The sequence below is a fragment of the Hyla sarda genome, unplaced genomic scaffold (assembly GCF_029499605.1).
Source record: "Hyla sarda isolate aHylSar1 unplaced genomic scaffold, aHylSar1.hap1 scaffold_2552, whole genome shotgun sequence".
NCBI classification, from domain to species: domain Eukaryota; kingdom Metazoa; phylum Chordata; class Amphibia; order Anura; family Hylidae; genus Hyla; species Hyla sarda.
The window spans coordinates 1-12,352 of NW_026609240.1; the positions used below are offsets into that span (position 1 = coordinate 1).

General features: G+C 45.5%; 5 non-coding genes across 5 annotated transcripts; all 5 read right to left on the reverse strand.

Annotated features, from left to right (window-relative positions):
- Nucleotides 1-1,266: 1,266 nt before the first annotated feature.
- On the reverse strand, nt 1,267-1,457 carry LOC130323830 (U2 spliceosomal RNA). The gene has a single exon (XR_008869022.1). It is a non-coding gene; the product is annotated as a U2 spliceosomal RNA (small nuclear RNA).
- Nucleotides 1,458-3,544: 2,087 nt separating this feature from the next.
- LOC130323842 (U2 spliceosomal RNA) lies at nt 3,545-3,735 on the reverse strand. The gene has a single exon (XR_008869033.1). It is a non-coding gene; the product is annotated as a U2 spliceosomal RNA (small nuclear RNA).
- A 2,089-nt stretch (nt 3,736-5,824) lies between these two features.
- On the reverse strand, nt 5,825-6,015 carry LOC130323844 (U2 spliceosomal RNA). Its single transcript, XR_008869035.1, has one exon. It is a non-coding gene; the product is annotated as a U2 spliceosomal RNA (small nuclear RNA).
- Nucleotides 6,016-8,100: 2,085 nt separating this feature from the next.
- LOC130323845 (U2 spliceosomal RNA) lies at nt 8,101-8,291 on the reverse strand. Its single transcript, XR_008869036.1, has one exon. It is a non-coding gene; the product is annotated as a U2 spliceosomal RNA (small nuclear RNA).
- Nucleotides 8,292-10,376: 2,085 nt separating this feature from the next.
- Nucleotides 10,377-10,567, reverse strand: LOC130323846 (U2 spliceosomal RNA). Its single transcript, XR_008869037.1, has one exon. It is a non-coding gene; the product is annotated as a U2 spliceosomal RNA (small nuclear RNA).
- Nucleotides 10,568-12,352: the final 1,785 nt, after the last annotated feature.

The following is a 12,352-nucleotide window of genomic DNA, read 5'->3' on the forward strand; positions in this document are numbered from 1 at the left end:
AGCAGCGGCTGCAATATCTCAACGGAGAATACGTTTATATATATGTGTGTGTGTGCGCGTATATATATATATATATATATATATATATATATATTTCTCCGCCGAAATCACTTTTAAACCCATTTCCACCTTTTTTTCCCTTCTCTTCCTCTTACTTTTTTTTCACGTTTTTTTACGTTTTTCTCCTTTTCGCCTCTTTTCTGGGCGTATTATTCTTCTTTTTCTTCTTTTTTTTCGTCTAATGCATACCCCATCAGTGCAGCAATGCTTATTCAATACCGCCAGCAGATGGAGACACTGGGGGATAATTTTCTAAGGATTTATACTGATTTTTCCTGTCTGAATTTGTCGCACAGAAAGTTGCAGGCCAAATATGTGTGACATTTCTGCGACTTTAGCTTCTAGAGCATTTTTACAACATTATACATAGGTGCTGAATACATAAAAAGCGACTGTTCAGCGACAGACAAGTCGCATCGGCTGAAAGTAGGCCAGAATGTCAGTCCATGTTGGAGCAGGTTTAGATACAGTCTAAAGCATAGATCTCAAAGTCTGTGCACAGAATTTAGCAAGGGCCTCGCACCTTCTGATGCATCAGGTAGGTGCACTATAGCATAGCCTAACCCTCTGTACTTTGGTCTATATTGATGCGGGACATAGACAGCCAGCTGATGACCAATCCATTAGTGCAATGGATGGCTGGAAGCATTTGTCTTTGCCTTTGCAATACCACAGAAGCAATGCATGGTCAATGTACAGCAATGACACACCTGTGTGAACAGCCAGGAGACCCCCCCATGTTATGTTACATAGTTACATAGTTAGTACGGTCGAAAAAAGACATATGTCCATCAAGTTCAACCAGGGAATTAAGGGGTAGGGGTGTGGCGCGATATTGGGGAAGGGATGAGATTTTATATTTCTTCATAAGCATTAATCTTATTTTGTCAATTAGGAACATTCAGCACCCACCCGCTATCAAGGCAGCTGCCTATCATGTCATGCCCTACCTGCACAGGTGTGCTGGCTACTCAAATGATCCAATTAAGGAGGCCATTTAGTCAGCAGCAGCAGAAGTCCTGTGCCTGGACGCTCCAACAGCGGCCAGACACAAGCAGAAGCAGCAGAAGCAGCAGCAGCACCACCTTTTGTTTTTTGGCTGCAGCAGCAGCAGCAGCAGCAGCAAGGCCCACAGGGCTGGCTAGCTGGCTAGCCAGCAAGCAGGTAGCAATGAAAGTAGGAATCTTTCTTTTTAACCCTGTAAGGGGGTGGTGCACTGTACCCGAAGATACTGCCATATCGGGTCAATGCATAGGGCGACGGAAGCAAGCTTCGAAATCGGCCCCCGTTCTCAAAAATCCATTTAATATATGGTCCCCAGATAGGGGACGTATCAGATATTAAACTGATAAGAACAGATACTACACTTGATCTTAGCCAAAAGGCCGAGAAGCGATAACCGTGAAAGGGGCGGGCCCAACAAGGTCCCCTTCATGGGCACTATCACTGCTTGCTGTCAGGGAGGCTGCCAGACAATTTTCCATGCACACTCTGGGCTGGGGGGCAGTCAACCACCAGTACACACAGCAGAACCTAAACCCATACCATTATTGCTAAGCAGCAAGACAGGGGCCCATTGCACTCCCACGGGGCCTTTTTAAATGCAATCCATAACCCGGATTTGCCAGGAACCCTTCTTACTCCTCCTACTTGCATGTGACACTGGGCTTAGGATCTGCATAGGAAACACACACACAAGCACACACCTACCTTTGTTGCCTGCAGATGCCTCCTTGGCTGTCCCCAAACGGTATCAAACCAACACCCACGGGAAGCTGTAAGCATAGAGGACATGCCTGCACCCCATTGGACTTACCTGTGTGGGTTAAATCCGGGTTATTTGACAACCTATGGCGGTGATGGTTCTGCTCAGGCAGAGCAGTGCTGATGCTCCTCATAAAGCTGTCGCTGCTGTGAAGGTTCTAGGTGACATCACAATCCCTATGGTTACATACACAACAAAGCTGGGTTGTTGTTGTTTACACTCTGCAAGGCCTGTGGAAGTGAGTGACATCATAGCACTGTAGTTCTGAGGGTTCTAGATGGATGCAACAATCTCCTGTTGCTTCTATGAAGGCCATAATAGACGACATCACCAAACAGCTCCATAGTCACATACACAGCAAAGGAGAGATGTTGTTTACACCTAGTGATGTCAGTGGTATTGAGTGACATCACAGCACAGTGCTAAGGCTCCTGGGCCTGGACACAGCAGCGGCTGCAATATCTCAACGGAGAATACGTTTATATATATGTGTGTGTGTGCGCGTATATATATATATATATATATATATATATATATATATATATATTTCTCCGCCGAAATCACTTTTAAACCCATTTCCACCTTTTTTTCCCTTCTCTTCCTCTTACTTTTTTTTCACGTTTTTTTACGTTTTTCTCCTTTTCGCCTCTTTTCTGGGCGTATTATTCTTCTTTTTCTTCTTTTTTTTCGTCTAATGCATACCCCATCAGTGCAGCAATGCTTATTCAATACCGCCAGCAGATGGAGACACTGGGGGATAATTTTCTAAGGATTTATACTGATTTTTCCTGTCTGAATTTGTCGCACAGAAAGTTGCAGGCCAAATATGTGTGACATTTCTGCGACTTTAGCTTCTAGAGCATTTTTACAACATTATACATAGGTGCTGAATACATAAAAAGCGACTGTTCAGCGACAGACAAGTCGCATCGGCTGAAAGTAGGCCAGAATGTCAGTCCATGTTGGAGCAGGTTTAGATACAGTCTAAAGCATAGATCTCAAAGTCTGTGCACAGAATTTAGCAAGGGCCTCGCACCTTCTGATGCATCAGGTAGGTGCACTATAGCATAGCCTAACCCTCTGTACTTTGGTCTATATTGATGCGGGACATAGACAGCCAGCTGATGACCAATCCATTAGTGCAATGGATGGCTGGAAGCATTTGTCTTTGCCTTTGCAATACCACAGAAGCAATGCATGGTCAATGTACAGCAATGACACACCTGTGTGAACAGCCAGGAGACCCCCCCATGTTATGTTACATAGTTACATAGTTAGTACGGTCGAAAAAAGACATATGTCCATCAAGTTCAACCAGGGAATTAAGGGGTAGGGGTGTGGCGCGATATTGGGGAAGGGATGAGATTTTATATTTCTTCATAAGCATTAATCTTATTTTGTCAATTAGGAACATTCAGCACCCACCCGCTATCAAGGCAGCTGCCTATCATGTCATGCCCTACCTGCACAGGTGTGCTGGCTACTCAAATGATCCAATTAAGGAGGCCATTTAGTCAGCAGCAGCAGAAGTCCTGTGCCTGGACGCTCCAACAGCGGCCAGACACAAGCAGAAGCAGCAGAAGCAGCAGCAGCACCACCTTTTGTTTTTTGGCTGCAGCAGCAGCAGCAGCAGCAGCAAGGCCCACAGGGCTGGCTAGCTGGCTAGCCAGCAAGCAGGTAGCAATGAAAGTAGGAATCTTTCTTTTTAACCCTGTAAGGGGGTGGTGCACTGTACCCGAAGATACTGCCATATCGGGTCAATGCATAGGGCGACGGAAGCAAGCTTCGAAATCGGCCCCCGTTCTCAAAAATCCATTTAATATATGGTCCCCAGATAGGGGACGTATCAGATATTAAACTGATAAGAACAGATACTACACTTGATCTTAGCCAAAAGGCCGAGAAGCGATAACCGTGAAAGGGGCGGGCCCAACAAGGTCCCCTTCATGGGCACTATCACTGCTTGCTGTCAGGGAGGCTGCCAGACAATTTTCCATGCACACTCTGGGCTGGGGGGCAGTCAACCACCAGTACACACAGCAGAACCTAAACCCATACCATTATTGCTAAGCAGCAAGACAGGGGCCCATTGCACTCCCACGGGGCCTTTTTAAATGCAATCCATAACCCGGATTTGCCAGGAACCCTTCTTACTCCTCCTACTTGCATGTGACACTGGGCTTAGGATCTGCATAGGAAACACACACACAAGCACACACCTACCTTTGTTGCCTGCAGATGCCTCCTTGGCTGTCCCCAAACGGTATCAAACCAACACCCACGGGAAGCTGTAAGCATAGAGGACATGCCTGCACCCCATTGGACTTACCTGTGTGGGTTAAATCCGGGTTATTTGACAACCTATGGCGGTGATGGTTCTGCTCAGGCAGAGCAGTGCTGATGCTCCTCATAAAGCTGTCGCTGCTGTGAAGGTTCTAGGTGACATCACAATCCCTATGGTTACATACACAACAAAGCTGGGTTGTTGTTGTTTACACTCTGCAAGGCCTGTGGAAGTGAGTGACATCATAGCACTGTAGTTCTGAGGGTTCTAGATGGATGCAACAATCTCCTGTTGCTTCTATGAAGGCCATAATAGACGACATCACCAAACAGCTCCATAGTCACATACACAGCAAAGGAGAGATGTTGTTTACACCTAGTGATGTCAGTGGTATTGAGTGACATCACAGCACAGTGCTAAGGCTCCTGGGCCTGGACACAGCAGCGGCTGCAATATCTCAACGGAGAATACGTTTATATATATGTGTGTGTGTGCGCGTATATATATATATATATATATATATATATATATATATATATATATTTCTCCGCCGAAATCACTTTTAAACCCATTTCCACCTTTTTTTCCCTTCTCTTCCTCTTACTTTTTTTTCACGTTTTTTTACGTTTTTCTCCTTTTCGCCTCTTTTCTGGGCGTATTATTCTTCTTTTTCTTCTTTTTTTTCGTCTAATGCATACCCCATCAGTGCAGCAATGCTTATTCAATACCGCCAGCAGATGGAGACACTGGGGGATAATTTTCTAAGGATTTATACTGATTTTTCCTGTCTGAATTTGTCGCACAGAAAGTTGCAGGCCAAATATGTGTGACATTTCTGCGACTTTAGCTTCTAGAGCATTTTTACAACATTATACATAGGTGCTGAATACATAAAAAGCGACTGTTCAGCGACAGACAAGTCGCATCGGCTGAAAGTAGGCCAGAATGTCAGTCCATGTTGGAGCAGGTTTAGATACAGTCTAAAGCATAGATCTCAAAGTCTGTGCACAGAATTTAGCAAGGGCCTCGCACCTTCTGATGCATCAGGTAGGTGCACTATAGCATAGCCTAACCCTCTGTACTTTGGTCTATATTGATGCGGGACATAGACAGCCAGCTGATGACCAATCCATTAGTGCAATGGATGGCTGGAAGCATTTGTCTTTGCCTTTGCAATACCACAGAAGCAATGCATGGTCAATGTACAGCAATGACACACCTGTGTGAACAGCCAGGAGACCCCCCCATGTTATGTTACATAGTTACATAGTTAGTACGGTCGAAAAAAGACATATGTCCATCAAGTTCAACCAGGGAATTAAGGGGTAGGGGTGTGGCGCGATATTGGGGAAGGGATGAGATTTTATATTTCTTCATAAGCATTAATCTTATTTTGTCAATTAGGAACATTCAGCACCCACCCGCTATCAAGGCAGCTGCCTATCATGTCATGCCCTACCTGCACAGGTGTGCTGGCTACTCAAATGATCCAATTAAGGAGGCCATTTAGTCAGCAGCAGCAGAAGTCCTGTGCCTGGACGCTCCAACAGCGGCCAGACACAAGCAGAAGCAGCAGAAGCAGCAGCAGCACCACCTTTTGTTTTTTGGCTGCAGCAGCAGCAGCAGCAGCAGCAAGGCCCACAGGGCTGGCTAGCTGGCTAGCCAGCAAGCAGGTAGCAATGAAAGTAGGAATCTTTCTTTTTAACCCTGTAAGGGGGTGGTGCACTGTACCCGAAGATACTGCCATATCGGGTCAATGCATAGGGCGACGGAAGCAAGCTTCGAAATCGGCCCCCGTTCTCAAAAATCCATTTAATATATGGTCCCCAGATAGGGGACGTATCAGATATTAAACTGATAAGAACAGATACTACACTTGATCTTAGCCAAAAGGCCGAGAAGCGATAACCGTGAAAGGGGCGGGCCCAACAAGGTCCCCTTCATGGGCACTATCACTGCTTGCTGTCAGGGAGGCTGCCAGACAATTTTCCATGCACACTCTGGGCTGGGGGGCAGTCAACCACCAGTACACACAGCAGAACCTAAACCCATACCATTATTGCTAAGCAGCAAGACAGGGGCCCATTGCACTCCCACGGGGCCTTTTTAAATGCAATCCATAACCCGGATTTGCCAGGAACCCTTCTTACTCCTCCTACTTGCATGTGACACTGGGCTTAGGATCTGCATAGGAAACACACACACAAGCACACACCTACCTTTGTTGCCTGCAGATGCCTCCTTGGCTGTCCCCAAACGGTATCAAACCAACACCCACGGGAAGCTGTAAGCATAGAGGACATGCCTGCACCCCATTGGACTTACCTGTGTGGGTTAAATCCGGGTTATTTGACAACCTATGGCGGTGATGGTTCTGCTCAGGCAGAGCAGTGCTGATGCTCCTCATAAAGCTGTCGCTGCTGTGAAGGTTCTAGGTGACATCACAATCCCTATGGTTACATACACAACAAAGCTGGGTTGTTGTTGTTTACACTCTGCAAGGCCTGTGGAAGTGAGTGACATCATAGCACTGTAGTTCTGAGGGTTCTAGATGGATGCAACAATCTCCTGTTGCTTCTATGAAGGCCATAATAGACGACATCACCAAACAGCTCCATAGTCACATACACAGCAAAGGAGAGATGTTGTTTACACCTAGTGATGTCAGTGGTATTGAGTGACATCACAGCACAGTGCTAAGGCTCCTGGGCCTGGACACAGCAGCGGCTGCAATATCTCAACGGAGAATACGTTTATATATATGTGTGTGTGTGCGCGTATATATATATATATATATATATATATATATATATATATATTTCTCCGCCGAAATCACTTTTAAACCCATTTCCACCTTTTTTTCCCTTCTCTTCCTCTTACTTTTTTTTCACGTTTTTTTACGTTTTTCTCCTTTTCGCCTCTTTTCTGGGCGTATTATTCTTCTTTTTCTTCTTTTTTTTCGTCTAATGCATACCCCATCAGTGCAGCAATGCTTATTCAATACCGCCAGCAGATGGAGACACTGGGGGATAATTTTCTAAGGATTTATACTGATTTTTCCTGTCTGAATTTGTCGCACAGAAAGTTGCAGGCCAAATATGTGTGACATTTCTGCGACTTTAGCTTCTAGAGCATTTTTACAACATTATACATAGGTGCTGAATACATAAAAAGCGACTGTTCAGCGACAGACAAGTCGCATCGGCTGAAAGTAGGCCAGAATGTCAGTCCATGTTGGAGCAGGTTTAGATACAGTCTAAAGCATAGATCTCAAAGTCTGTGCACAGAATTTAGCAAGGGCCTCGCACCTTCTGATGCATCAGGTAGGTGCACTATAGCATAGCCTAACCCTCTGTACTTTGGTCTATATTGATGCGGGACATAGACAGCCAGCTGATGACCAATCCATTAGTGCAATGGATGGCTGGAAGCATTTGTCTTTGCCTTTGCAATACCACAGAAGCAATGCATGGTCAATGTACAGCAATGACACACCTGTGTGAACAGCCAGGAGACCCCCCCATGTTATGTTACATAGTTACATAGTTAGTACGGTCGAAAAAAGACATATGTCCATCAAGTTCAACCAGGGAATTAAGGGGTAGGGGTGTGGCGCGATATTGGGGAAGGGATGAGATTTTATATTTCTTCATAAGCATTAATCTTATTTTGTCAATTAGGAACATTCAGCACCCACCCGCTATCAAGGCAGCTGCCTATCATGTCATGCCCTACCTGCACAGGTGTGCTGGCTACTCAAATGATCCAATTAAGGAGGCCATTTAGTCAGCAGCAGCAGAAGTCCTGTGCCTGGACGCTCCAACAGCGGCCAGACACAAGCAGAAGCAGCAGAAGCAGCAGCAGCACCACCTTTTGTTTTTTGGCTGCAGCAGCAGCAGCAGCAGCAGCAAGGCCCACAGGGCTGGCTAGCTGGCTATCCAACAAGCAGGTAGCAATGAAAGTAGGAATCTTTCTTTTTAACCCTGTAAGGGGGTGGTGCACTGTACCCGAAGATACTGCCATATCGGGTCAATGCATAGGGCGACGGAAGCAAGCTTCGAAATCGGCCCCCGTTCTCAAAAATCCATTTAATATATGGTCCCCAGATAGGGGACGTATCAGATATTAAACTGATAAGAACAGATACTACACTTGATCTTAGCCAAAAGGCCGAGAAGCGATAACCGTGAAAGGGGCGGGCCCAACAAGGTCCCCTTCATGGGCACTATCACTGCTTGCTGTCAGGGAGGCTGCCAGACAATTTTCCATGCACACTCTGGGCTGGGGGGCAGTCAACCACCAGTACACACAGCAGAACCTAAACCCATACCATTATTGCTAAGCAGCAAGACAGGGGCCCATTGCACTCCCACGGGGCCTTTTTAAATGCAATCCATAACCCGGATTTGCCAGGAACCCTTCTTACTCCTCCTACTTGCATGTGACACTGGGCTTAGGATCTGCATAGGAAACACACACACAAGCACACACCTACCTTTGTTGCCTGCAGATGCCTCCTTGGCTGTCCCCAAACGGTATCAAACCAACACCCACGGGAAGCTGTAAGCATAGAGGACATGCCTGCACCCCATTGGACTTACCTGTGTGGGTTAAATCCGGGTTATTTGACAACCTATGGCGGTGATGGTTCTGCTCAGGCAGAGCAGTGCTGATGCTCCTCATAAAGCTGTCGCTGCTGTGAAGGTTCTAGGTGACATCACAATCCCTATGGTTACATACACAACAAAGCTGGGTTGTTGTTGTTTACACTCTGCAAGGCCTGTGGAAGTGAGTGACATCATAGCACTGTAGTTCTGAGGGTTCTAGATGGATGCAACAATCTCCTGTTGCTTCTATGAAGGCCATAATAGACGACATCACCAAACAGCTCCATAGTCACATACACAGCAAAGGAGAGATGTTGTTTACACCTAGTGATGTCAGTGGTATTGAGTGACATCACAGCACAGTGCTAAGGCTCCTGGGCCTGGACACAGCAGCGGCTGCAATATCTCAACGGAGAATACGTTTATATATATGTGTGTGTGTGCGCGTATATATATATATATATATATATATATATATATATATATATTTCTCCGCCGAAATCACTTTTAAACCCATTTCCACCTTTTTTTCCCTTCTCTTCCTCTTACTTTTTTTTCACGTTTTTTTACGTTTTTCTCCTTTTCGCCTCTTTTCTGGGCGTATTATTCTTCTTTTTCTTCTTTTTTTTCGTCTAATGCATACCCCATCAGTGCAGCAATGCTTATTCAATACCGCCAGCAGATGGAGACACTGGGGGATAATTTTCTAAGGATTTATACTGATTTTTCCTGTCTGAATTTGTCGCACAGAAAGTTGCAGGCCAAATATGTGTGACATTTCTGCGACTTTAGCTTCTAGAGCATTTTTACAACATTATACATAGGTGCTGAATACATAAAAAGCGACTGTTCAGCGACAGACAAGTCGCATCGGCTGAAAGTAGGCCAGAATGTCAGTCCATGTTGGAGCAGGTTTAGATACAGTCTAAAGCATAGATCTCAAAGTCTGTGCACAGAATTTAGCAAGGGCCTCGCACCTTCTGATGCATCAGGTAGGTGCACTATAGCATAGCCTAACCCTCTGTACTTTGGTCTATATTGATGCGGGACATAGACAGCCAGCTGATGACCAATCCATTAGTGCAATGGATGGCTGGAAGCATTTGTCTTTGCCTTTGCAATACCACAGAAGCAATGCATGGTCAATGTACAGCAATGACACACCTGTGTGAACAGCCAGGAGACCCCCCCATGTTATGTTACATAGTTACATAGTTAGTACGGTCGAAAAAAGACATATGTCCATCAAGTTCAACCAGGGAATTAAGGGGTAGGGGTGTGGCGCGATATTGGGGAAGGGATGAGATTTTATATTTCTTCATAAGCATTAATCTTATTTTGTCAATTAGGAACATTCAGCACCCACCCGCTATCAAGGCAGCTGCCTATCATGTCATGCCCTACCTGCACAGGTGTGCTGGCTACTCAAATGATCCAATTAAGGAGGCCATTTAGTCAGCAGCAGCAGAAGTCCTGTGCCTGGACGCTCCAACAGCGGCCAGACACAAGCAGAAGCAGCAGAAGCAGCAGCAGCACCACCTTTTGTTTTTTGGCTGCAGCAGCAGCAGCAGCAGCAGCAAGGCCCACAGGGCTGGCTAGCTGGCTATCCAACAAGCAGGTAGCAATGAAAGTAGGAATCTTTCTTTTTAACCCTGTAAGGGGGTGGTGCACTGTACCCGAAGATACTGCCATATCGGGTCAATGCATAGGGCGACGGAAGCAAGCTTCGAAATCGGCCCCCGTTCTCAAAAATCCATTTAATATATGGTCCCCAGATAGGGGACGTATCAGATATTAAACTGATAAGAACAGATACTACACTTGATCTTAGCCAAAAGGCCGAGAAGCGATAACCGTGAAAGGGGCGGGCCCAACAAGGTCCCCTTCATGGGCACTATCACTGCTTGCTGTCAGGGAGGCTGCCAGACAATTTTCCATGCACACTCTGGGCTGGGGGGCAGTCAACCACCAGTACACACAGCAGAACCTAAACCCATACCATTATTGCTAAGCAGCAAGACAGGGGCCCATTGCACTCCCACGGGGCCTTTTTAAATGCAATCCATAACCCGGATTTGCCAGGAACCCTTCTTACTCCTCCTACTTGCATGTGACACTGGGCTTAGGATCTGCATAGGAAACACACACACAAGCACACACCTACCTTTGTTGCCTGCAGATGCCTCCTTGGCTGTCCCCAAACGGTATCAAACCAACACCCACGGGAAGCTGTAAGCATAGAGGACATGCCTGCACCCCATTGGACTTACCTGTGTGGGTTAAATCCGGGTTATTTGACAACCTATGGCGGTGATGGTTCTGCTCAGGCAGAGCAGTGCTGATGCTCCTCATAAAGCTGTCGCTGCTGTGAAGGTTCTAGGTGACATCACAATCCCTATGGTTACATACACAACAAAGCTGGGTTGTTGTTGTTTACACTCTGCAAGGCCTGTGGAAGTGAGTGACATCATAGCACTGTAGTTCTGAGGGTTCTAGATGGATGCAACAATCTCCTGTTGCTTCTATGAAGGCCATAATAGACGACATCACCAAACAGCTCCATAGTCACATACACAGCAAAGGAGAGATGTTGTTTACACCTAGTGATGTCAGTGGTATTGAGTGACATCACAGCACAGTGCTAAGGCTCCTGGGCCTGGACACAGCAGCGGCTGCAATATCTCAACGGAGAATACGTTTATATATATGTGTGTGTGTGCGCGTATATATATATATATATATATATATATATATATATATATATATATATATTTCTCCGCCGAAATCACTTTTAAACCCATTTCCACCTTTTTTTCCCTTCTCTTCCTCTTACTTTTTTTTCACGTTTTTTTACGTTTTTCTCCTTTTCGCCTCTTTTCTGGGCGTATTATTCTTCTTTTTCTTCTTTTTTTTCGTCTAATGCATACCCCATCAGTGCAGCAATGCTTATTCAATACCGCCAGCAGATGGAGACACTGGGGGATAATTTTCTAAGGATTTATACTGATTTTTCCTGTCTGAATTTGTCGCACAGAAAGTTGCAGGCCAAATATGTGTGACATTTCTGCGACTTTAGCTTCTAGAGCATTTTTACAACATTATACATAGGTGCTGAATACATAAAAAGCGACTGTTCAGCGACAGACAAGTCGCATCGGCTGAAAGTAGGCCAGAATGTCAGTCCATGTTGGAGCAGGTTTAGATACAGTCTAAAGCATAGATCTCAAAGTCTGTGCACAGAATTTAGCAAGGGCCTCGCACCTTCTGATGCATCAGGTAGGTGCACTATAGCATAGCCTAACCCTCTGTACTTTGGTCTATATTGATGCGGGACATAGACAGCCAGCTGATGACCAATCCATTAGTGCAATGGATGGCTGGAAGCATTTGTCTTTGCCTTTGCAATACCACAGAAGCAATGCATGGTCAATGTACAGCAATGACACACCTGTGTGAACAGCCAGGAGACCCCCCCATGTTATGTTACATAGTTACATAGTTAGTACGGTCGAAAAAAGACATATGTCCATCAAGTTCAACCAGGGAATTAAGGGGTAGGGGTGTGGCGCGATATTGGGGAAGGGATGAGATTTTATATTTCTTCATAAGCATTAATCTTATTTTGTCAATTAGGAA